Source organism: Sander vitreus, chromosome 20 (genome assembly GCF_031162955.1).
Source record: "Sander vitreus isolate 19-12246 chromosome 20, sanVit1, whole genome shotgun sequence".
In the NCBI taxonomy this organism is placed as follows: Eukaryota; Metazoa; Chordata; class Actinopteri; order Perciformes; family Percidae; genus Sander; species Sander vitreus.
This window is the reverse complement of record NC_135874.1, coordinates 22,712,526-22,740,340: the sequence shown is the minus strand read 5'-3', so window position 1 is coordinate 22,740,340 and position 27,815 is coordinate 22,712,526.

Here is a 27,815-nt window from a genome sequence, read left to right as displayed (position 1 = left end):
GTCTTCCCCTCGAGGTTATAAAAGCCGAAATGTGTCCAAACTCTCGCCTTCAATGAGGATAGAGTGTTCTCTTAAAGTGCCCATATTATTCTCATTTTCAGATTCATAATTGTATTTTAAGGTTGTACCAGAATAGGTTTACATGGTTTCATTTTCAAAATTCCCCATATTTTTGTTGTACTGCACAGCTCTCTCGCACTGCTGCAGATCCTCTTTTCACCTGGTCTCTGTTTTAGCTACAGAGTGAGACCTCTTTTCTTCTTCTTCTTCTGTACTATCTTTGATTGCACTCGCACATGTGCAGTAGCTCAGATGTAGATCATGTCAGCTAGCTAGCTCCATAGACAGAAAAAGAAAGGCTGTTTCTCCAACTTCGGTCAGTTACAAGGCAGGATTAGCTGGGAGACTTCTTTTAAATGAGGGCGCACATGTAAGTAGTTCTTTTGTAGATTATGGTGAACTTGTGTGTGTTGTAGCAGTGCTTTGCTATTGAGAACGAGGTAGCATGCTAGCGTTAGCATTAGCGTTAGCATGCTAACGCTACAAGCTAACGGTTGCGGTTAGCCAGCTCGTTTTGGCTTGTGACGCCACAAGCCGTGCCGATTTTGAACAGCTCACCCGGAGACTGAAGGCAGGACACATTCAGAAACCGTATCTCACTTAAAACAGCATGGATGGATTTTTTTCAAAGTTTGTATGCGTGTGGAAGCACCAGAGACACAAAAGAACACCCCAAATCCCAGAAAAAGTGTTTTTGTCATAATATGGGCACTTTAATACATCTATGGGATGGAGCAGGTTGAATAATTCTTTCTGTGAGGTTTACCATTGTTTGCGCCGACTAAACTACCTCCGCTGCGCACGTTCTTCTTCTGATTATGACAAGAGTGCCCAGGCGTCAGTGTGAATTGGACGCAGCACCATCTATGGAAATGGCGAGGTAATGTCATGTCAGGACAATAGTGTCAAAACGAGAAAAAAAAAATATATGAATTGATTTTTGGAATTCTATGAATCGATTTTGAATCTGTAGAGCTTGAATCTCAATTCAAATTTGAATCGATTTTTTTGCACACCCCTAATAATTATCACATTAGCAGGCAGAGGAACAGCCAAACACCGCTAACTGCTAAACTAAAGTAGCTAACAGTGTGTAAACAACTATGGGATTAGCGAGAAAGTCGAGTGAACTAGTGGAACGTTAGGTTTAAATGTAAAGTGGATAACTAGCCACTGTAATGAAGACTATGACCAAAATAACTGTTGAGCCACCGAAGCAAGATCCTATCAACACTGAAGCATTTCATCATCACTTCGGCCAAGCAGGAGGTAGGACAGCTGAGCCGGTATTGCCAGTTTTATTGATGAAAGTGAAAGCCGCTCCGCATATCCATAATGTTCCACGATTGGATGATTTGAAAATATTAGAGATCGCCCAAGGTGTGTGTGTGTGTGTGTGTGTGTGTGTGTGTGTGTCTGTCTGTCTGTCCGTCCATCCTCAGCGTCTACACAATCACAAGCAGGGTGATTACAATTTAAGGTGAAAAAAATGGGATATTAATTGATCTATTAATTAATACAAATTACTTCACACTAATTTAGCCACGACCAGTTTTTACCCAGAGAGGAAAACGAAATGAAAATGTCTTTGTCTAGTCTTTAAATGGTGTACAAATATTGTCACATCAACTTTGAGTCTTGTTTTCAAAAATAATCTTTACTATCCTATTAGATTTCCAGATTTGCATTGGATATAGATGTATTAACTCTTTTATATTTTTTCTATTTCATATAGTATTTTCTCCCATCTCAAAGACCTTGAATTTATAAAATGATTAACAAAACGGCTTCCTCTGCCCACTGAAAATGATTATTATTGACTGAGTTCATCGTGAGGATGCTAAATCCCCAACAACAGAGGGGTTCAATTAAAATGTATATTATGTGCAGCCATATTAAAGAGATTATCTATGAAGTAATGGAATTAAAGGGGGACATCAGGGTCTTTGCAGCCTTCTACCTGACCCTGTAACAGCCATAGTTAACAGGGTTTCCGCGAGGTCTTAAAAAGTCTTAAATTTCAAAATCAAAATTTAAGGCCTTAAAAAGTCTTACATTTCGCTGAAGTATTGTGTCTTGGTCTTAAATAACAGGTCTTAATTTTCTTACATCCATGCAACGCTACCTCTAATGCTCATTGAAATGCTCATTGAAATGCTCCTGCAGCGCGAAAGGTTTTTTATTTATTCCGTGGTGTTGTAGTTCTTTCTTTACGACTCCAAATGAGAGTTATTGGTGCGAGTCTCTTTCGGATTGTACCACAGACATACAACAGATTTTATTCTTTAGGTATGTGGAAGTGCAAGTTTAGCAATGCTTGAAAAACTGAATTTAGGGCAAAAATCCAGTTGCTTACGACGTATTTGAAGCCTACTGCTTCTTATGCGAGTGAGAAAGCAATTAAACTGTGAACGTTGGGTGTACGTGCGCTGGAGTCTCATTAAAAAAGTGAGAAACATCTAACTGTGAAGGGTCTCAAGCAAACTACAGCCATCAGTCAGTTCTGCCGAGTATCTGGCGGCGGCCCCAGCACTACCTCCACACTGCCTTGGCCAGACCCATACAGCAGCTCCGCAACTCTAGTAAGCGACCGCCGAGTCGCTTTTGGATCAGAGCCAACTGAGCAGAGGTGCTCTGGCTTGGGTACTGAAACCCGGTGCCAATATGTAGGCTTATCTACCGGGCTGATTAGTAATGCGGTTTTCGGTGCCACTCTGGTGCTCTGATATGGACATAAGAGGCAACAGAAACATCTCTGCATGTGACGCTAGTTAACATTACACTTTGCAGCAGGTAACGTTAGCCCACAGTTAGCAGGTGGCTACTTAAATACGCTTAAATGCTGAAAACTAAAAGTGTGGCAGTATTTCACTGGAAATAATTCCAACATTGGGAGTCTGCAGTTAAAGACAGAGAGTAGCTGCACCATATACACTGCTGGTGCTCAGAGCAGAGTTGTCGGAGAAACAACACAGACAGGACGTAATGGTAAGTTCAATTACAGTTGGTAAGCTGGTGGTGCATTCATTGTTTTTGTAAAATACCCTTTTGTCATCTAGTGGTTCTTCTTTTTGTCGTGTAACTGCAGTTGACTGGTAAAATAAGTTTTGTTATAAGTGTTACATTTAAAAAAAAAATTTTTAATTTGACCATATGGCCTTAGCAAAACACAAGCCGTGCTCTTTATTTTAAAGTATGGATTTAGGCACCGTCTAGGCACCATTTTAAAAGTATTGTTTAGGACTGGTATCGAAAAGAAGAAAAAAAACGATACCCAACCCTACTCTGGGTCCCCTACAAGGTGACTTGACACCAGTCTTATAATGCAAATGAGGAAATCAGAGAATTGTTTCAGATGTTTCCCGACTCTGACATCTGATGTTTAGTTTTTAATGTTGCGATATAGTAGGGCTGCACAATTATGGCTAAAATGATCACGATTATTTTGATCAATATTGAGTAAACTGGTAAACCTCGTGACCGACTTATGACAGACTGCTATCTGTTGTGGAATTTTCCTCACATTACTCTGTCCTCTGTGACTGTCTACATCTAAACTAAGCTGCGTGGTGCCCTATAGGTCTTAAATTCCATGCATAATCATGTTAAAAAGGTCTTAAAAAGTCTGAAATTTTACTTGGTGAACCCTGCAGAAACCCTGGTTAAAGTCACGCATGTATATGTGCAAAGAAAGAAAAGAAAACGAAATTGATCATGAGTTGAAGGTTGGCAATGTGGAGAACAAAGGGAATATATGTGCATAATCATGTTTAAGCCCTCAGTTAGCCACAGTACAGTTGGCGTGTTTTGAATAATTGAGCTGGGCGACCCGCTGCCTCCACACATTCACTGGCACTTGCAATTTAAAAGGAATGGTAATAAGGGGTGAATACTTAATGGCTGTCATGTGTTGAAATGCTAGAGCTGTTTTCTACAGTATCTAACTCATCCGCTGTAGGATAATCAACTTTGAAACTGTGTTTCTTTTATCCAGAGATGCTGGTAGTTAGTGTGAGGTTGTGCAGACACAAGCTGGCAAGTCACAGAGGTGACCTAGATCAAGTACATCTACCCTAATCAGAGGCTTAACTGTGTTTTCTGTATGTAGCAGTAGTGGAATCTGACTAAATACATCTACTCAGGTACTGTACCTAAAGGGGTAGTTCGTTTGCGTGACTTTTTTTAATGGGTAGGACAGCTGAAGGCCTTAGAACATGGGGCGCTCGCTCAACCAGGTGAGCTACCAGGGCGCCCCATAGTTGGGATTACCTACAGTAGATGGCAGTCAGCACGCCGCCAGTTTCGAGAAGCAGGCAGGAGTACTGGGACAGAATCTAAGCAATGTACTGCTGTGGACGGGGCAAACAACTAAACGTATTTTAGCCACCTAAAAAGCTTAGGTTGTTAGCTTTGTGGTTTCCTAACCCTTTTCCATTTACCCTATAGGTACCTCATACAACCCCACTTAAAAAAATCCGAACCATACCTTTAACTAAAGTTTTGCAGGATTGGCACTTTACTCCACTACAGTTATTTGACATTAGTTACTAGTTACTGTACAGATTTTATTATTAATACAAACTATAAATCAACTAAATTATGACGTATTATTATAGGTTAAGCTACCCAGCCGTAAAGTAACTATCCCCACAGCATTTTTACAATGTAGTATTGCTTTTACCGAAGTAAAATATCTGAATACTTCTTCCACCACTGGTATATAGTGGCGCTGATATGTGGGGACGGTTAGTCACATTAATGCTCTGGGTAAAGAAAGTAATGAGAACAGCATGAAGCAACAGTGCCCTTGGCAAGATCATTAGCATAAAATACAATGCTTAACATTTAGATGAAGAAAAATCATAGCAGTAATCATGGATCGATTGGACACATCAGCTCTTTATGTTGTGAGAGGGCCCCGTGAAGGGTTTTTCTATAGTGGCTGGCTAACAGGTGGTGACACGCAGCAGCAACTGCCGAGGGATGTGAAGCTCAAGGAACATACATCCACTCAATCAAACCGTGCAACAACTATCTCGGCGCCAAATGCTTCTTCTGTGACACTAATTGAGTTGATTGAAAATGAGTCACCTCTGTTGAGTACCATTTAGAGAGATTTTGAATCAGGACGCTGTGGAAAAAACAGACAGAAAATGATATGAATGTATTTGGCTTCTCCTGTGTCCTTTCTGCACAGAGCGGGTCACCTCAATTCCATGTCTGCCTCCAATGTCTCCTGCCAAAGACAGTGTGAATATGATTACACATTGATTTCTCGCTCTCACCCGCAGAATAGCAGAGTAGCATGAGTTGGAGCTCGGAGCTGACTGGCAGGAGGAGATATCCATTAGAACGCTGTTTGCTGAAGCCGTTGATTTGTTTGTTTGTAATTAGGGCTGCAGCTATCGATTATTTTAGTAATCGAGTATTCTACCGATTATTCCATCGATTAATCGAGTAATCGGATAAGAAATACTTTTGTTTTATTGAAGAGCAATAAAAAAAAAAATAGTTTGGTTAAATTTGCGGAAAAAGCAACATTTTTGTTGCCTACATTGCTTACAATATCATCTCTCAAAAAACTAAACATATGAAGTGCATTTAAGTGCCATATTACATTGTAACATTTTTAAAGAAAACATTTTCTGAAAAGACATCAACCTCACACTAAGGCATACATTAAACATACATAAACATAACCTTAAGTTGTGCAACTTAACTTTCAGAACTACAAGTTTCATCCTGAGACTGATCTGTATATAGGCCTATATGTCAATATATGTATATGTAAACATTAATTATACTCAATCTATTTTAATTTATTTATAATATATAAATTACAATAGATTGAGCTCTGTTACACTTATGCTAGTAGATCGTTGATCAGCTGTGAAGAGAGAGAGTGAGAGAAAATGGTGCGCAACAATCAGCTGTTTCTCCGACGGGATAGTCAACAAGTCGGCCTTTTAGATCAAATTGTGGTCACTGCTACGTATTTTCTTGTCTTTGTTTTTGGTAGTTGGTGTGCTTGGTGTAGTTTCATCGTCCACACAACTCCGTGATTTACTTTTGTCGGGTCCGCTTCGTGGAATGGATGAGAAATGTTTTCTGTTGAGATGCTGAAGCATTGACATTGTGCTATTATTGTGGTAAGCTAGTTCGGTTTTTCAGTAGACACAGAGTTCTCGTTTTAACTACGTTTGAACTGATTCCAAACTTTGGACACTTTCTGTCGTTTTCTCCAACCTGTCTCTTCTCTTAGCCCCTCACTCAGCAATTCAACGTTGGTAACATTGATTTAACGAAGCTTCGAGGCAAATCATTTTGCATCGAGGATTTTTTGTAATCAAATTATTCGAGGAATCGTTTCAGCCCTATTTGTAATAGAGTGGCCCCGGGGCTGTCTGTCATCTGCCAACTCAGGGAGTCATCTGGATTTTCTTAGCTGGGCTGAGTATTATAGGATTCAGGATAAAAAGACAAAATGTAGAGGGAGCTTTGGCTTACAGAAGCTTATCCGACATTGGTTTTAATGTCAAGGCAAACACTGGCTGTATAGATTACATTCTTTGCATTTCAAACCGTAGCTTCACCAACTGTTGTAGGCTTTGAAGGAAGCACATATCTGAAATGAACATCTGAACAACTATAGTATACAAATAAAAAAAGAAAGTTTTAAATTACAGTACATTGACGTGTGACTCTGAACAGGAGTCATAAGAAGAGTTTACATTTTAATCATGTGTATGCTGTAAAATTACAACTAGCATTCTATGATTTGTGTTAAATAATTATACCTACATTAAAGTTTAACTGTATGTTTTAAATGTGTGGTTTAGCACAATATAAAACTACCATAAAGGCAGCACTGAACATTGAAATTTGTCTACAGTACAGAATCATCCAACAATAAAGAAATTCACAGATTGGCTCTAGTACAATGATGTACCAAAATTAAATGAATGGATGTATGTGAAACTATTATAATGTGCCATAAACTATATTGTCAACCTTTGACTTTCAAGACAAGATACAACATGCATCACACCTAAAACTGAAGAATTGTATATGTATAATTGTTAGCATTTTTACAGAGAAAGATATTAGCACCTAATATTTGCCATACAATGCAGTGTTATCCGTATACAAATTCATTTTTATAACTTAACCTGTGTTACTATTTCTCATACCCTTCAGCTGAGTAGCCTGAATGCGTAAGAATGAATGAATACAAAGAATGAATGAGTACTGAAAAGCCCATCTGCAGCCCTTGCGTACTAAATTTGGTGAATATAGATAGATCTTTCAATGGTTGACCATTGCGCATACATGCATGTACACAAAAAGAAACCACACAAAGAGTAAAGGTAGCAGTCGTTGTGGCAGCTGGATGGCATAAGGTTTGTTTGTGGCGATATAGCACAATGAAGCACACTTGCATAAGATTTTTCACTAGTTCCTTTTTGGCCAACTGTGACCATTGTTTTGGCTTAGTCAATACATATCTGCTCTTTGGGAAGAAAGAGCAAGCAGCAACATGGAGCAAATGAAGGCTGCAGCTGGTGGGCACTTGAGCATAGCTGCCCACAAACTTTATTGTGCCTTTTGCAGTGCCTCAGTGACGCCTTCTGGGAATACCTTTTTAGAGCCCTTTCACAAAGACCTGGGTTGACTCCTTGCGCAGTACAGAACATATAAATTGGTAGAGAACACTGCAGGTTATCCTTATTTATTAGAAGCGCCACACAAATTTTCTCAAAGTTTGATTTAAAATGAGCCAGAAGAAAGAATGTGACTAGTTGCCTTCACCTCTACTCAGTGAGATTTCAGACATATCAATGTTCCACTTACCACGCAGGCAGGAGAGCCATCTAAAGCCTTTTTCTGCACCCAGAACCCTTCTAATCGGCGCAAATAATTATAAACCATTACTTTGGATGAGAGGCAATTTGTTCTACTTATCTGTTTTGGACCTGAAACATACAGGCCCTGGCATTTGAAGCAAGACTGTGCTTTGTGGGTGGCCCTGCCATCTGCATAAAATGGCTACCTACATGGCAACACACTGTGTCCGTCTGGGACTAAAAAAGAACAGTGAGGTATTATGATTTGAAAAGTTGTCTTACAAGTAAAAAAACTAAACTTGGCTCACCCAGATCATAGATTGAACGAATGTAGGGAACATTGTTTGTTAGTCAGTGAAACCCAGGACCTTTTGTCCATAACAAGCCCTCTTTTCATGTATGCCAGAAGGCACATCCTCCCCTTTTAAAGTAAAAGACATGCAGGACAAGATTATCATTGTTTTGTCCAATGTTCTGTGCAATAAACATGGGGTAGCAGGAGTCAGGGAACATTTCAAGCATTCTTTACATAATGGCAAACTCTCGGCAATCCAGTCTATATGGGGATGGAATAACTGCTGTTGTTTTTCTTGTAATGTAATGCAAAACCTAATAGCAATGCCACCTACAATACCTTTTAAACACACCTTTGTAGGCTTCCAGAGGCAGAAAGATCATCAAATCGTATTGTATGATCACAAAAAAGCCAAGCTAGAATATAGAAAACAAATGTGTCGTCTAACCACAAAGTGGAAGCTAAATGTTCATGATTGCACATCAAAAAAAAACTGGCAACTCACCTTACTCCTTTATCTCTCCCTTTTTTTCCCCTTTCCCATCTCATTCTGTTTTGCCATAATTTCTGTGGTGTTGGGTGAAGAAAAATGTTCCATCTAAACCAAGTCAGAAGCATACATCTCCTGCATCGTTGATATCACTCAAAATGTCCTTTCCACAACAGTTCCAAATCCCCTATCATCTCCTTGTGTAACCAGGACATGCTATAAAAAGTGCTGCTCATAACTGGGGAACCAAAGGTGCTTTGAATAATGCCATTGAAGAATGTACCTACAGCTATAAACAGTTTAAGTTAAATGTATAATGAGGCCACTTACTCATTTCCAGTGTTGGGAGTAACGTGCTAAAAAGTAACGCGTTACTGTAATTCCACTACTTTTAGCGGTAACGAGCATTTAACTAAATATTTTTTTTCATCAAGTAACACAATTACAATTACTGAAATTTAAATGAGTTTGTTACTCGTGTTACTGTCTTTTGTGAAAAATGAAGGCTTGCAGACAAGACAGATAGGCCTACTTTAGCTGCTTCAGATCTAACGTTGCAGGACCTTATGGTGGCGCAATGATACACCAATCAAACAATGAGCATTAAACCACAGCATGGCCGATGCTGTGCGGATAGAATGAGCTTTCCCTCCTGGAAGTATGAACATTGTAAAATGTTAATGAAGTAGGCAGTTTATCATTTAGTCCTCTTTACTCTGAACTCCCGATGCAAGTAACAAGTGAGCAGTGACACACACATTTTGGGTGCTACCGTATATATCACAGTATATGCGCAGGCGCATTCTAATACCGTATATGACAGACATTACTTTTCGCTCGTCGAAAATAAAGACAAAAATGTAGTGGTGAGTTGTCAATTATGTGCAGGTGTAAATAACCTATCCACTCTAACAGTAGCAATTGAAATCTTATGAAGCACCTGTTGAAGCTTCGACACAAAGCTAGTAGCGAAAGACCCCAGCCCTGCAGATGCTGAAGGCGCCTCTCCATGCAAACAACAAAAGCTAGATTTTACACTGACAGTAGTGCAGCCAGTAAGCCAGGCAGAGCTGAATAAAGGCCAATTACTTTTATTTCATTGGGCCTAATGTGGTAAAAAAGAAATAACTCTGTTAAATGACTGAGACAGTTGTTATTTCGTTTCAAGTATTAAAAGGGACTTTTGTACTACTGCTTGATTTGAAGGCCTGTTGCCCTGTTGATTACAATAAATAGGTCTAAAAATTATGTTTATTGTGTTTGACTGTTCAGTACTGTTCATATTTACATTTAAAAAGCAGACATAAAAGTAAGTTAAAAGTCCCTAGTTACTAGTGATAGACCGATTATATTGGCCGGCCGATTTTTTGGGGCCGATATTTGGGTTTTTACGTGTATCGGCATCAGCTAATACGCGGCTGCTGCGTTGCCGATGCGAGCCTGGTAGGCTTCCAGCACCATAGCAGTCTTAAATTACAAATCAAGCACTTCATTTCAATGGCTACCTTTCATGTTCATTGTTTTCTTAAATTATTTAAATGTGTTGACAAAGGACATTTTGTGATGACCTGATTATATCTGTCTTATAATATGTCAGCAAGCAATGCATCATCAAGGCTGCGTTGTAGATGTTGATGAAAGCCTTTTACCCTTGCACAGTTAACCATATGCAGTGCACCCATCCATATGCTGCACATTGCACACATAATTTGGGTGATATGAATGTAAGATGATTGCAGAAGTGACGCTGATATGTGTTTTTGTTTATTATTTTTAAAGAAATAGCAGAGCAGATTCGGAAAACAAATCCAGTGTGGCAGGGATTACATTTTTATGATGTAAATTCAGGGAGCAAAAGCAGTATCGGCTCCAAATATCGGCTCAAGAAAATCGGCAGCCCATATTGGTCATCGGCTAAGGCTGATGAAAAAAAAAAAAAATGGTATCGGCACAAAACAAATCCTCAGCGGTCGATTCCTGCTAGTAACTAATTACTTTCTGATATACAGTAATTGGTAAAGTAATTCAATTCATTTTAAAAGAAGTAACTAGTAACTGTAACTAATTACTAATTTTCAGTAACTTGCCCAACACTGCTCCTTTCCAGAGGGACAATTTGTTGCCTTGTGTTCTTGCCTCCACTTTACTGTGCGCCTTATGTTGTGGTCGCACATTTTAAGAGTAGGAAGTCAGTCAGTCATTATAAGGAGATTACGAGAAGATAATAGACTCTTAACATACAGCATACTGTAGCAGTTTGATATAAAGAAGGTCAGATATAAAGAAGGAATGCACTTTACACTGAAGAGCCTCTTCTTAGGAGTATACCTAAGGGAAATGCAGTTTCTACAGAGGAAGCTATTCTAGGAGAGGTGGTGCTCCGATTAGCATGGTAACAAGAACATCTCAGATAGTGTGGAAGGTTAAGGGCTAGGTAACCAGATGGGTCAGTGTGGTAAAACTGAATCTTCTGTGGAGCAAAAGCACTGCTGCACTGACCCCTGTGGGTTAAAATGTTCAGGTCCGTTTCCCCCAAACATGGCAGTTGTTCAGGTGTAGTCGGACATATCTGTCTGTGCTGTAGCATTACACAATAGCCTGTTGTGAAGTTACATAGTGTACTGAACAGTGTGGAGAAATCATGCACATAAACAATACATATATTGTATCAGAGGTTTGAATCCAGATTGTGACCTTTGTTGCATATCACCCTGTCATACATACTGCCCTACTACTTCCCGGCCAGTATACTCTTTAGCGGTTTAGGATAGCTAACAGAGGACTGGTAGAATAGAACGTGAAATACAGCATGTGAAATGCACCATGATCAGACACACCAAGAGGAATGGCAGGTTCTGTGTCTGAAGTTGAGCCCCAGGGCTCTCTCCAGTCCTTCTCCTGTCAACCTTCATTTCTCAGAAACACTAGCCCACTTGATAAACACACTGCTAATGAGTTGATATAGATTAGCCAAGGCTGCTTTTCTCTTTTCATCCATGATGAAACCTTGAGGGATTTTCTTAGCCTAGAGGTTGCTGCATCATGGAGACCCAATAGGTGTTGAAAGATCAGTTTTTAATGCACACTCCAACCATCCCCTGTGTCTTTTTTGTCAAGTGTGTCATCAGAGGACGACACAATTGTCAATAATCTAGCAAATGGCCCACCTTTGCCCCTGCTTCTTTAATGAACTGCCCTGCACTATAAAAGCAAGGTCAGCCACACTACATGAGCTCATTACTTTTTACGTGCTATGTTGTTTAAGTAATATATCACTACGCTGATTGTCTGACGTCACAACTTAATTAACCTGGCCCTGAATTTATCTCCTCACTGTCTGCCTCATAGGAAGCCAATGTTTGCTTTTGTTTTTTTTCCAATTGTAGATTCGTGGAGTAGTAGGCTCGGTGTTACTGCTGTGAATCACTTAAAGCTGAAGGAAATACACAATTAAGTGTCATGTATCCTTCCACAGATTGATCAGCTCTTCACTCCAACAGAGGCTGACACTATTCCGGGCAAACTATCTCCAGGGATAATAGTTACCTGTGTAAGCTACGATGGCACTGTCATTCTCTATTGTCTAACTCGCTTTCGTGTTTAATGAACTACAGTTAAAAGACTAATAAAACAGAAGGAAGCAATTACAGCATACCTTTCAAAGACAGGAAAAAAAACATCTCATTATTTCAACTCAATGTTCATTCTGATGTAATTAGGATACAGTCTGTTAACTATCCAATTAGTGTTCCTGTGCTACATTGTGGATATCTCTCCCAAAGCGTGGCTATTGTGTGTGTGTATATGTAAGTATTTCATATATTTTAATGTATCTGAAGTGAAAGACATTTCAGATACAGTAGTATGGGACCACTAGGGTCTATATACAAGCATCCAAAGAGCACCATGTCATGGGACCTATAAGTCTTATGTAACGTTCTTAAATAATGCCACAAATGTAAGTATTTTAACCCAAACCACAATCTTTTCCTAAACCTAACAAAGTAGTTTTATTGCCTAAACTTAACCAAGTAACACATTTCTTGGTTAAGGTAACAGAAATCCCAGTGCGTTTAAAAAGTGACGGCAAGGAGCCCTGACCAAACTAACCGCGACCGTTACCGTGTGAATCGATGACAACGGCCTTCTGAACCTACTAGTAGGTGTAGTGGCCCCTTCTTACCCATATCTAGGACGCTGATAACCACTGACAACACCCATTCAATGGAGTGAATCAAAATGGGTGCATTTCTGTGCCAAGTAACTTAAAAGTGACCAGAACCCCATCAGTCAATTACTCCTCCATTTATTGACCATAAGGCCACAGAAATGCATTTCTTATTCGGCTATTAGGTCAACCTGCTTTAACTGCCAGATGCTTCTCACTTACTCTTGAGTGGATTATCGATCCTTAAAGGTCAGATTTATTGGTTTCTTGAGGGCCAGTGTTTTCTATACTCAATCCCATACCCGTATCCTGTCTGCTGCCAAGATATCTGTCCTTATTCAATCAATCAGCGTATTGATCCTAACCTGAACATGAGGGCAAGAGGATGTGTGTGTGTGTGTGTGTGTGTGTGTGTGTGTGTGTGTGTGTGTGTGTGTGTGTAATGTTGAAGTAAGCGGGCTCAGACGCCCATTCATACATGGAATTATCTGGGCTTGGCTAAATTGTGCACTGAAGCTCAACCCATTTGTACAACTGAAGTAAACTCAAACCAGAAGCAGTTCAGATAACTGAATTCCTGGAGGTCAAGGGGTGAAATGATGTTGGGCAGAGTGGCGGAGTGTTTAGGCGGGGTATGTGGGTCTTCTCAGAATTCCTGTTTAGTGTTCCACCTGCGCTACAGCTCTACGTTTGATTAATTAGGCTCTTTTGATGGTGTCTCCCTGAAGGCTCCTCGATCGGTGAGAGAGCATCCAGGAGATCACACACACAGCACGCATGCATGCATTCACAATCACACACACTCTAATGTTATGTGTGGAAGTGCAGGACTCCCTGTGGCTGTGATCAGACACATTTCTGCTTTCACTGGGGACCTGCTGAGACCTCCATCTTGGACAGGGTTCTACCTTGGCTCTAGTTACCCTGCTGGTCTCTGAAGCATCTCACATCAGAGACTCGCACTTTTGCACACTTTTTCCTCCCTCGTTTTTCTCATATCAGGCATTCGAAGCAAAGATTAAAACACAGTGACAAATGTTACCCCTTATTTCCTTGTTTAGAATCGTTCTCACAGCAAAACTGTTCCTATCACTTTTTGATAAATGAAACCCAGATAAAGATATAGCTCTACACTACCGGTCAAAAGTTTGGGGTCACTTAGAAATTTCCATTCCACTCCCTTACAGACAGAATACCATCTGAGGTCAGTTGCATTGTTTTTTTAATCAGGGCAGCAGTTTTCAGATTACATTATGTGCTTACATAATTGCAAAAGGGTTCTCAACTGTTAAGAAGTGGCTGATCTTTAATGCAATATCTACATTGCCCATTATCAGCAACCATTCATCCAATGTTCCAAAGGCACATTCTGTTTACTAATCTGATATCATTTTAAAGGCTAACTGAGAAAACTTTGGAAAAAAAAATTGGAGAACCCTTTTGCAAGTATGTAAGCACATAATGTAATCTGAAAACTGCTGCCCTGGTTAAAAAAAACAATGCAACTGATCTCAGCTGGTATTCTGTCTATAATGGAGTGGAATGGAAATTTCTAAGTGACCCCAGACTTTTGACCGGTAGTGTACATTTTTAACCTTTCGCTTCTTTTGAAAGCTTATATTGCACTATAGATCTACAGCATTAAATGGAGTCCTTGCAGTAAAAACTAAAAACATCTGTGCTCGGGTTTCACTGCTTAGTGTACTGTATGTGTTGCAGGTAGAACGCACACTAAATGCATGGGGAGAGATGGGAGAGAAGGAAAATAAGCTGCTTTGTTCAAACACCATTGTTTCGTAATATCCAACAATATGCAAACTAATATTTGACACATTGTCATTTTGAAGATGAATATTAGGGTGGGATTTCAAGCTGTATGGTAGTGTGGTTTGAAACGGGGCTCCTCGGTACATAAAGCAGTGTAATGATAATACTGATAAGAAATGCAGAGTTAGGGAGATAACAGCACCACAAAGTCACCACAGACAGATGTCACAAGAAAAAAAGAGTAGATTTCATATGTGATCCAGCTTGTAAAGAAGGTAAGATAAAATGCAAAGGAATTGAGTGGAAAATGATTTTGACTGTCTTAGTGTTAGGGGGTGAATCACATATACTCTAGTAGGCATTCCAGATGTGGAGAAAAGGACCAAGGACAAGATGACAAGCTAATTAGGCACTATCAGCATTAATGTCAGCATTAATGGGGTGGCACCAGCATGGCAGGAAGGGATTCTTTTCAAAAACCAAAAATGTGAACCAGTTGTCTATAAAAGCTAATGAAGGTTTAGAAGGGAATAAATCAGCTTTATTATGTACGCAAATGACAATGCCCAGCTGGCACAAATGCACGTCCTCTGTGAACGTACTCTTAGGTTGGGGAACCAAACGCCAGTCCTCAAGGGGGCAATATAGAGCTAATCAGAGCGTTTCCATGACCACAATACTTAGAGTTTGGTACCGTTCCCTTTTTTTTGGGAACAAAAAATATCAGATATTTATCTGTATGGAATGGTTTAGGATGTTAGATGTTTAGGTGGAATATGTGATGATGAAAGCTCTACTGTCTCTAAACATTTTTTTGCAGTGCTGATACCAGTAACTGAAATTCGGTTCCGGTACCCAACGGTACTTTTTTCGGTACTTTCCCTCTGTAATAACAAAAAAATTATTTCAGTTGTAAAATAATATGAGACCTATTTATCCTATTTACTTAGGGCATTTTGTTATTTATTTCGAACATTTTATACATAAAACAAAATAAACAAAATAAAAAATAAAACACTTTCTCCTCCCAAACCCGTCCTTACAACCTATTAAATCAAATAGTTATTAATTTCTTACACTGCACTGTAACCTTTATTCTTGTATTTGTATTTTAATATATTATGTTTTATTTTCATGACCGTTTTTAACTGCTCTTTAATGTTTTATGTAAAGCACTTTGAATTGCCTTGTTGCTGAAAGGTGCTGTAGAAATAAAGTTGCCTTGCCTTACAACCTCAGCCTGTCAGTCAGTCCCCAGGGCATAGAAACCTCTGCTGTGCCTGCTTGTCTCAGAGGAAGTGAACGTTAACAGCACCGCGACAGCTTTCGCGTCGCCCTTAATATCATATCGCAGTGTACGGTGTCTGCGTGAAGTTTTGAAACCTGTAACTACACTTGCAACCGCCTTATCGGCTTTGCTGTGACTCTCTGTGACCTAAACAAAATAGTTTGCTCGAGTTTGCTCCGTCGCTTGAGAGCTCCACTCTCTGTCAACATACAAATGGGACAGATAAGCTCACGCTTTCTCTGTTTCTGGTACCGAAATTTGGCACCTTTTGATTTAATGTGAATCGGTCCTCAGTAGAATCGACGTAATTGGGTCGGTACCCAAAAAAGTACAGAGTTCTGTACCCAACCCTAACAATAGTAAACAAACATGGCGTCTGTGCAGAAATGTGTACTACTGTGTTTTCTGCACAGAAGGAAGAGAAAAAGAAAAGAAAACAGACGATAGGATGTGTGTCTTAATGAAAACGAATAGTTGAATATTCGATGCGTCGATCAAAGGAGCCTGATTCGACTGCTAATCACAGCACTGTTCAATCTTTGCAGAGGCGTTATGAAACAAGGATCATGTTATGGAATGTGGCGATGAGTCCCTCATCAGGATAGGGAAATCAATTTGTTGGTCTCCTGCCGACTCTGCTAGCCTGGGCTAGCTAGCCAGCTGGGTCAAGTGTTCAAGTTTACGAATAAAATTGATTGATTGGATGACCATCATCATTAGGATACATCCTCTGGAGACCATGACTGACAGACCAACATTGTCATATACAGTACATATAGATACATCACTTGCAGGCAACATTTTTTTTGAGGTTCAAATTGTAAGCAAAGGAAGGATAACAACCTGTTAACAGGGAAAGGAACAACTCTTGACTTTAAATATGCATGTACACTGCACTTCCTCTATTGTTGAATTACATGGTCATGGTCGATTTAATTAAAAACATGAGTTTGTGTGCATGTGCCTTTGTTTGTGTATGTGTACAGGCATACAATTAATTTGTTATACTTGGCTGGTTTTGTTATTCATTGTCATTAACTTAGAGCTCCTTTGCAGATTATTCCGAATCAAAACAATGGTATGATGCCCTTTTTTTGTGTTAACGGGACCATCCTCTGTTGTGTTGGGCATGTGTAACAGCAAAGAGAATTCTTTGTTATGCATGGGAAAGTCCAGCTGGATTCTCAAAGCCATATGTTTGACATTCTTTAAGAGCGATATTACAGTGTGCAGTTTATCTGTATGGAGTGGTTTAGGATGTTAGATGTTTAGGTGGAATATGTGATGATGAAAGCTCTACTGTCTCTAAACATTATTGTATTAAATCTACATTGTATTTTCCATGTATATAGTCAACTGTGTTAGCCTTTATAGTTGTAAAAAAACAGTAAGACATGGCGATAGACGATGATATCGTCGTCGGGGGGGCTGGTAGGGGCAGTTTTTTACAACTTGACCTACTTTCACTTAGCTAACTACGGCGCAGTAAAGTCAATCAGATGTCCGTGATCTGCGTAACGACAGTACAGTGGGACGTTTGCCTTCAACAGAGCGACAGTAATAACCTAATACACCATCATTACTGAGATTAAACTACATTCTCGGTTATGTTTGCACTGAATAACGCATTCAATGAACAGAAACATAACTCTTGCAGCGCACATGAACAGATGCGCAATATTAGCTCACACATAAAATAGCACCCTCGTCAATTAGCCTACTGTTGCTTACTTACATTCATAAATCCTGTACATTGTCCCGTACCTACAGGACATCAGACTTAGTTATTGATGCACGCACACAGTACTGTCGACAAACTTAGTCCAATGAGGGGAGAAAGGAAAGTGTGAAAGCGTTCCACATTAACGCTTTTTTCTCTCTCGCTCGACACTGCTGTGTCCAACGTTACTAGCAGGTAGAGCGAGTAGAGCAGATAGAGGGGAAAAAAGTAGCTTCCACTTAAGGGGGCCCATCTTGCATCCTGCGCAGCACAGCGCAAAGCCTGATTAGTGTGTGTCTGACAGGGTGGGGCGCGTGGCATCATGATGGTGGCTCTTGATGATATCGGCCATCGGCACAACCCTAGTCCTATGTATATTGGTCATATGATAGTCTCGCATTGCCAAACCTTCCTTCACAGCGCTGCGGAGGAGGGTCTGGCTAGTCCACACAGCATTCCGGGATGGGAGAAAAACGTGCTCTGGTTTATTGCCATTTCTTTAAACCAATCACAATCGTCTAAGCACTAAGCTCCGCCCGGAACTGCTACAAAATAGCCTCAGGAAGGAACTTGTTTTGGTGGAACGTGTACGTTCAAAGGTTGTTTTAGTCTTGCGAGAGAAAACTCAGATTGGACAGATAGTCTAGCTAGCTGTCTCAATTTAGCAATTTTAGCAATCCCGGAAGTGGAACGTCGTGGATATAGACTAGTCATATGACAACCATCAACACTGACCACCCTGGTTGGCACACACACACACACACACACACATTAAAATATATATATATATATATATATATATATACACATACATACATACATACTTTGTGTGTGTAGTCCGTTCGTTTGGTTGCGGATTCTCCGCAATGAAACAAAACGGATCCGTACCTTACTCGTCAGTGAAACGGAAAAAGATGGTTTCTCTTTAAAGGCAGTGAAGAACCAGTTCAGTTGACTTGAGAAGAAAAGCGTGTCCACGTTGTCCGATTTCTTGTAGAGGAAACGTTTTCTCTTCTGCAGACGTGAAACGCTGACGCACACGTGTTTCAACAGGATCCAAAATAGTTAACTCGTCCGGTAAATGAAACGATTAGACGTTTGACTGTGCTTTTTAGCACGATTTTCGCCTTTCCATAGCAACTTGGCGTTGCTGTGAATGACAATGAAAAGAGGGCTACAGGAATTTTTATGTCCCCAGTCACCTGGGCATGGACCTCTGCTGCATTCAGGGACCACAGCCAATAGGAAATTAGTGTTCTTGTAGGTATCATGTAGGTGTGAACTACAACTTCTGTAGTTTTTATATCTCCGGCCATTTTTTTCTCATGGAGGTGTGACTTTCAGGCTTTAGAGTTGACATGGATGCCGCATTCTCTTTGTTTTGAAAGGGCGCTCAGGCCCTGTCTCAGGCCACATGCTCTGAGATCTCTTTGTTTAAAAATAGTTTAGTAGATTAATCACGCTGCTTCGGTTCCCAACATTTGCATTATAAAAGAAAGCAGCGATAGTTAAACATTTTGTCATAAGGATATTATATTTTAGTGCAGTGCTCTAATGTTCAGACTTCAAACCAACTGTTCGCAACTGGAGTTCTCTGTACTCTGACAACATGGGATGGAAATGTTTTTTAGTTAAACTGATAATCTGCACTCATAATAAATTCAGACACACCTGTAAAAAGAGCCAGTGGCTTTTCAGCAGCAGCCAAAGGTTACATTTGTTTTTCTGCTGCAGTTTGTAACTTTTGTCCACCCTCTCAGTATGGTTTCCCCAACACCCCCTATACTGTACAAGTTTTACATTCACACGCCTGTGGACTTACCGTGCTTATTCAACTGAAAGGACACTACACACGCTGACACTACCCACATCTGACATGCAGTTGACAATTTTTAGACAGGGAAGGGAAGGGAGTGAACTGCAAGTACATAAAGAACTTTTTTAAATGTTAAGTAGAACATTACAGTTTATGCTTATTAGTTCAAATTAAGCAGACACATGTATGGAAGCCTGAGAGGCAAGTAAGAAAAAATATTCTGGTGATCCATTTTCTAAGTCTGATCTAAATAGTTTTCTTTCCTGTTTTTATGATGTAAAAACAGGATAATCTTTCTACGTTCCTTGTTTTTATTCCATCTGGGAAAAAAAGGTTTTGTTGTTTTAATACTTATTTCTGCCCTTGAGGCTGAAGTGCACCACTACCCCATGTTTAGCACCGGGTTAAAATACATAATATTGTTACATAACTTCAGCTATTATGAATATATATATTAGCTATCACACAATATATGTACCTTGTGTTTCGAGTGCATGGAGAAATTAAAACTTACCTGGAAGAAAACATGAATGCTTCAAGTCCTATTTAGAAAATGGGGCAGTGGTGCACTTTAGCCAAACCACTCACCTACCAAAACCTTTTTTACACAGATGAAATATCATTTAAGAAACCTAGAAAGATTCTACTGGCAAAACCTTCTTTTCTCCTGTTCTTAAGTCATAAACACAGGAGTGAAAATAATTTAGATCAGAATAAGAAATGGATCACCAGAATTGTTTTTCTTACTCTTACTTGCTTGTCAGATACAGATATATACAAATTCCCTTAAAATGTACAATTCTTGTGATCATTTGTAGCTAGGTTGTTGGAGTCATGTTCTTTATTTGTCCCCAAGCAGATGTGAAAATGCCACAGGTTCAGGAATCGCTGTGTTTTGGTACGAGTAAGTAAATATGTAATTTGGTATGAACATCTTTGAACATCATGTTCCTCTGATATAATGATCGCCTCCCAAATAGGCTTTGTGTCTGAACATACGGTAGAAAGCTATTATATATTATATTTACACATCCTGCAGTGCGTGTGTGAGAGAGAAAAAGAAAGAGAAACAGGCACCAAATGAAAAGGAGGCAAATCAGTATAGTAAGAGACATCCAAAGATAAAAAGAGATGACTGCTCATTCCCATTTCAGTGTCCTCTGAAGGATGCAACACATTAAGGTGTGTCCCTGAGATGACCTGTCGAACCTGCTCGATCTCGCTCAATGAGAGACTAACTTTACAGAGACCAGGGCCCCGTTCTTCGTACCTGGCTAACAGAATTATCCAGATTATAATGTTGACAATTTGACATGAGTCTGGATAATTTGGCTTCTGAAGCTGTCTTAAATTATACCTGGAACTGTTGTCAGAGCAACAAGTCCTTAAGCCAAAAATAAGGGTAGGCTTATTGCCAGTTACTGGATTGTGACCAAGACAGTTTACTGAAGAGCCCTGATCTACTGGTAGAATTAGGCAGCCCTTGTCATTAAAAAGTTAGAGGATGAGGACACACTGCTCATGCAACAAGGCAGGCCTGCTTGGTTCTTTCCGAGAATGATTGTAAAGATTTACAAAGAATACGTTTATGGCCTTTACTCTCAATTGGTGGGGCAAATGAGGTTTAACTATAATATTCCGTCTCAAAGTAGGTAATTCACACACTCTTGACGCATGCTCAACAGCAAGATGGCGCCTGTGTTTGGTTTGGCTGCTGCTGCATCGCATCTGTGTCAACTTTCCATGTTTGTACTCTGTCTTATTTTTTTGTCATATCAGCCCTATCATCTAATGATTGTGTCTCTGCTACTCGGACTTATGATCAACGCTCGTTATTGGACATCAGAGTGTCTATGGAAGGACTCTGAAAGCTGGGAAAGTTTCAGACAAACTTTTAACAAAGCTTTTATTCTTAACAAGCTTTTTACCAGTTAGAATATGGATTTTATGTTCCTTACGGAAATGTGGCAAAGGGAAAATTAGTTTGTTCACTCTGTCCTGTTGGCTGCTCTGTTACCGGGACACCCTGAATGGCACGCCGCGGTGGTGGGCTTGCTGTTGTGCATTGTGACAGATTCTTATGTAGAGCCATAAACTCTGAAAGTTTTTCCTCTTTTGAATCACAGATGCTCAAAGTAGGTTCTTTTAACGCTTTTTACAGTGTATTCATTTACTGTTCTCCTGGTCCAGCAGGTGTCTTTCTTACTGAGTTTACTGACTTCCTATCGTCTATCATCAAACTGGAGAAGGTCTTAATTATTAACCTGCATATTGATGATTCTACATGTAACACAGCTGCTGATCTCCTTTCTATCATAGACTATTTTAATTTTACTCAGCATGTTACTGGACCTACACACATTAAAGGTCACACCCTGGACCTCGTCTTCTATCTTGGTCTAGATATAGTAAATGCACGTTTGGAAGATGTTCTTGTGAGTGATCATAGCTGTGTGTTCTTTGACATTAACTTTCCTCTAGATCCGCCGCCCCTGAGAATTAGGGCCCGAAGGCGGATTATTAATCATGATGCTGCTGAGAGGTTCTCTGCCTTGTTCGACCCATGTTCTTTGATGGAATGCAATGATGCAGTCTTTTAATAGTCAGTGTTTAACAATTTTAGATAAAGTAGCACCAGTTAAATCAAGCATTATCTCCCATAAAAAACATTGTCCTTGGATTGATGAAGCAATCCAGAGTTTTAGGAGAAATTGTAGAAAAGTTGAACGTCTTTGGACATCTTCTAAACTTGAGGTTCATAGGCTTCACCTTAAAGAACTAAGGGTTACTTTAAACGAGATGCTGAGAAAGGCGAGAACTTGTTTCTTTTCTCAGCTTATATCCTCGAATAAGCACAATCCCAGAATCTTATTTGACACCATTAATGCAATAGTTTCTCCTTCTGGCCCTCAAGCAACTGTGTCATCTAAATCAAACAGTAATGAATTCCTTCACTTTTTTGTAAATAAGATCAGAGATGTTAGGGCAAACATCTCACCATCACTTTCTCAGAACTCTGCCTATGACTTGTCTCACGCTCATTCTTGGTCCATTTTTAAACCTGTGTCATTACATGATATCACCTCTCTGCTACATACTTTGAAACCCTCATCTTGTCCTATGGATGGTGTCCCTACTGTGCTATTTGTACAAACTTTTGACTCCATTGGCCCCTGTATTGTTGAGATGCTTAATACTTCACTTTTACATGCTGTTGTTAAGCCTGTACTTAAAAAGCCCAGTTTGGATCCGCTACAACGTAAGAGCTACAGGCCAATATCCAAACTTTCATTCAAGTCAGAAATTTTTGAAAAAGTTGTAGCAGAGCAACTCACCCTTTTCCTAGAGAATCACGAGTTATTTGACAAATTCCAGTCTGGTTTCCGCAAAAAACATTCTACGGAAACTGCACTACTCAAAGTTTCTAGTGATATTATGATGTCAGCTGACTCTAAGGAATATGCAGTTTTGGTCCTATCGGACCTTACTTCTGCTTTTGGCACTATTGATCATAACATTATGATAAATAGACTTGATCTGGTTGGGATGTCTGGATCAGTTTTAAAATGGTTTTCATCCTACCTGTCTAGTAGAAGTTTTTATGTGAATCAGATCATGTCTGAAACTGCAGAGTTGTCGTGTGGGGTACCTCAGGGTTCTGTCTTGGGACCTCTTCTGTTCCTCTTGTACATATTTCCTCTAGGACAGATAATTAGTCAATTTAGCGACATATCTTACCATCTGTATGCGGATAATATCCAACTGTACTGCTCGTTTAAGGAAACTGAGTTCTCGAAACTGTCTTCTTTAATCAACTGCTTGACTAGTATCAAACAGTGGTTATGTGACAACTTTTTGCTTCAGATAAAAAAAAAAAACCCACTAATTATCGCCCCTGAAAGTTGAATCCCTCAGATAAAGCAGCACATTGGTGACTTAGACTCATCTGTCCAGCTGAGCCTCAGGAGCTTAGGTGTTGTTTTTGATTCAGCTATGTCCTTGGAGCTCCACTCTATAAACAATTAGTTAGGAACTGTTTCTTCCAACTGAGAAATAAACTTAGCACAAAAAGTGAGGACATTTGTGTTTGGTAGATTATTTCTCTGTGGTAACAATGCTTTTCGGCAATAAATCTTATACCGTTGGAAAGCCTGTTTAGTTCCCTTTCAAATGGTGCCCCATTTGTAAGGAACATGCATTTGTGGGATGAGCAGCTGCATCCAAACAGCTTATTCTTACCATTGGCCTCGTTTGGTGGATTGGATGATTGAAGTTTGAAGAAACAAGACATATTGGCAATTTAACAATGTATTCATTTCACAAGCAGGAGCCTCGGTAGCATGTGGAAGAACCATACACAGCCACAACAGCCTGGCACCTCCTCCTCATGCTGGTCACCAGCCTGGTTACACACTGCTGTGGGATGGCATCCCATTCTTTAACCAGCATTTGTCGCAAGTCAGCCAATGTGGTTATGTTGGTCACTCTGGCATGAACAGCCCGCTGTATCTGTATTGTCGCCCAAAAATGAAAACCGGCAGCTGATTGGACGTGGGTCTGGTTTCTCCGGAAATTCAAAGACAGACTGTCACGGCGGCTTGTTCAGAATACAATCTCATATTGTACTAAAACAGTTCACCGAAATGTTTCTGAAAACATTTTAAGTGAGAAATAGGCCATGCAGTTGCTGAATCTGTCTTCATTTCAGATCAACAAAGGTCAGTTTAAAAGATTTTCGTCAGATTTTGAGAGACTCTAGTCACTCCATTCCATCCCGTTTCGGTTAGCACTCTACCAGTCAGATGGTCATTTGAGTCCGACTGCGGCAGTGCCCTTCACGCCCGTTAACCCATGAAATCGGCCAAAATGAAGGACGACGGTCCCTCGGACGGACAACGTCACGGAACACACCGAACAGACTCGAGTCACTGACCCCGCCAGACTGTCCGACGGCCGATTATCGGCTCTGTGTGTCCGGGCCTTTAGAGATGATCATTCATGCTTTCATTTCTTCACGTTTGGATTACTGCAACAGTCTTTTTACCTGTTTGAGTAAGAATGAGCTTTACCGTCTCCAGGCTGTTCAGAACTCTGCTGCAAGGCTTTTAACTCACATTAACAAAAGAGCACACATCACGCCTGTTTTGGCAGCACTTCACTGTTTCCCAGTCCAATATAGAATTCAATTTAAAGGCATACTATGCAGTATGCCTTTTAAATCCTGGTTCTTACTTTGAGAGCCCTGCACGGTCAAGTTCCTCCATATATCTCAGACTTGATACAGCTTCATACTCCCACCCAAAAAACTAGACCTCTAAAAATAGAGGGGATCTATCATTCCAAGCAGTAGCTCCTAGGCTGTGGAATGACTTGCCTACCTCTCTACATTGTGTGAATCCTGTTGAATCTTTAAAAAGCAATTTAAGACTTAGAAGTTAGTCGAGGGGTTTTATGGTTGTTTGTTATGTTTTCTATTTGTATTTACATTTTCTTGTATTTTAATTTGTTGTGTTGTGTTGCATTTTGTTGTGAAGCACTGATTTTTATCTGTGAAATGTGCTATACAAATAAACTTTACTTACTTACTGCGTATGTCAAAAATAGGTTGTTTTTCGGAGCCTTTTTTTGCAGGAGCTTTTAACATTGTATGGGCTTGGATGACCTGTTATGATGTATTAAGTCTTGGAATGGGGACTTGAAATTGGAGTTGAATTTTTGCCTGTTAACAAAACATTTTATTCAAGAACTCTGATACAAACAGTAGAACAAATATAGAATAAAACAACATTTGTTCTGAAGTACATGGCCAGTGGTACAAAATCTGGTACATGGTATTTTCTACAGATTATACTATATTAATTTTCCTTCATGCGCTCTATGTTGCATTATTTATGAAGCGCCTGTCAACTGCAGTCTAAGCTACTCTTTGAATTGGTGTTAAAAAGGAGATAGGAGCATGTTTAGAAACCACTGTGCATGGATCAGATGGGATGTGTTAAAATCACAGCTAATCTGGCTGGATCAGAAAATCATGTTTACCACGGTCCACAGTGATAGAGAGCTCTGATCGCAGGCATTAGGCTTGTCCGAATGCTTGTGTGTGTGTGTGTGTGTGTGTGTGTGTGTGTGTGTGTGTGTGTGTGTGTGTGTGTGTGTGACTCACACAGATGAGCTTACACACACAAACGGGCACAAAAACATTGTGTATTTGTGATTTGATTAGGCAAATAAACAAAACCCATAGGCAATGCTTTTTGTATTCAGCTACTGATTTTGTGCCATGGGTCAAAATCTTATGATGATAAAATGACAAATATTCACTGTTTTTCCCAGAACTGTATTTTTTATCTGGTGGGAAAATAAAACGTGCGAAAAGAACATGAAACACGTCAGTCACACTGTGCTAATATTTATGCAGGCAAAAAAGTACACATATACACAACATGCTTTGGCAATTGAAAAATACTGTATGTACGTGCACATGGACAAGATATACTGATGCAAATTCTATAATGACAAAGTTTGCACATATCCATGCAGTGAAATCAGTTGATTTATTTGTGTCATTGTATTCCCATCTCTATAACCGAGTGTCTTCCCTTGTAGTGCTCAAGCGAATTTACATCCTCGTCGCTCCAAGACTCCATATTCACCCAGAGGAAATACCATCAGTGCCAAGGGAGCTGACTCAGCTCAAAAAACGTTTCTTTTTCAAAGTTCTGTTTTTGTTCTCGTTTTCTTTTCTTTTTTTCATTATTCATGATAGCACTGCCAGCATGATGATGGAAAATGATGGATCAGAAAAGGGCACCATGAAGGAGGTGGAGGAGCAAGAATGCTAAAAAGATAATACAAATATTAAAATAAGAGAGACACTGTCAAAGACTGAGTGAGATAAGTCTGGAAGAAGGATTAGGGGGAGTGGGGAGAGTATTCGAGGAAAAGCAAAGATATGAGTCTGCTTCAGAGGACCAACTAGACCAGATGGGGAGCAGAAAAGAAATGGCTGATGAAAGAGATTGTCTCTGATACCGATAGACAGAGGAGATGACAGAAAATTGTGTCTGGCATTTGATAAGCCTCGTCTATATCCCCAGTAACTCAGTTCTACTTTCTGTTCTTCCAATAACGAGAAGAAGTCTACCTGTTACAAGCTTATCGACCAGCTTCACACTTGTCTTGCGGTTCTGAACCCAGTTAAACACAAGGGGGTTTGTTGCAGTGTTCTTCCCAAAACAAGCTGCTGACCTGACAAAATAACATCATTCATAACCCAAGCTAAATCCCAAGTTCTAATTCGTTTGACTTCGAACCATCTGCATTTGTCCAGTATGTTACTTCAGTCGTGATAGTGAGGAGGGAAACATTTCTCTTGCTCAGAAAGTCATTAGCAGTGCAGAGGAGCTTCATTTAGATTACCCGCCCTCCTTTGTGAAGATGACATACTGTATGTGTATGGAGGAGATGAGTAAATATAGAGAGGAAATGTAGATAACTAAGTTTTGTCGATGGAGAAGAATACTAAGAAAGATGGATAATGGTGGCCTTGATGACGTCTTTCTGCCCATCCTTAGTGTAAAATAATATGACTTACTGTTCTCTGGATGGAATTTCCCCGTCCAGGAAGTCGATTTCAGACACTGAGGGAAATTTATGAGGCAGAAAATAAGACTGAGGGGTTGGATAGGACAGACAGCAGCACCAGCTCCAAAAGTCAACTATATTGGTTCAGAGTGATGCAGGAAATAAATTAGTATGCAGTTGTTCTTTGAGGAGGCAGAATAGGGGTGCTTTTGTTTGCATGTTAACCGAATCAACCAGACATCAACTGACAGAGATAAAGAGACAGTGGAACATCATTTAGGGAGTTCAGTCAGTTCAGATTGGCTGGAAGAATTCATGCTTCACAAACATCTGTGTCGAAGGTTACTGAGCTAATGAAGTCTTTGCAAACAAAAGCTTTTTGATCTCCCGTCTTATAACTGAAAGCACAGCCTGTCAAACATACTGAGATAGTGGACATTGAGTGTTGTCAAAGTGTCACATCAAACTAACAATAATGGTTCTTTTACTGAAAAATCACACATTTCACACATAAATGCAACCAGTTTAGTCAGTCACAGTTCTTTTTCAATTCATGTCCTTTGATTACATAACACGAAAATCCATCTCGTCAGGGCTTCAAGTAGTCTGGATCAACAGAAGTACATTTCTATGATATTTTGCCCTTCTCATTCCGCTCTTTGTGTGTTGCCATTCTCAAAGTCCCTTTCGCTATGGAAAGCAACAAGCTTTGAGCTAGCAAGCTCCACGCCGAAAATGGCAAGTTTTTGTTTTTTGTATATTATTTTTTGGGCATTTTTAGGC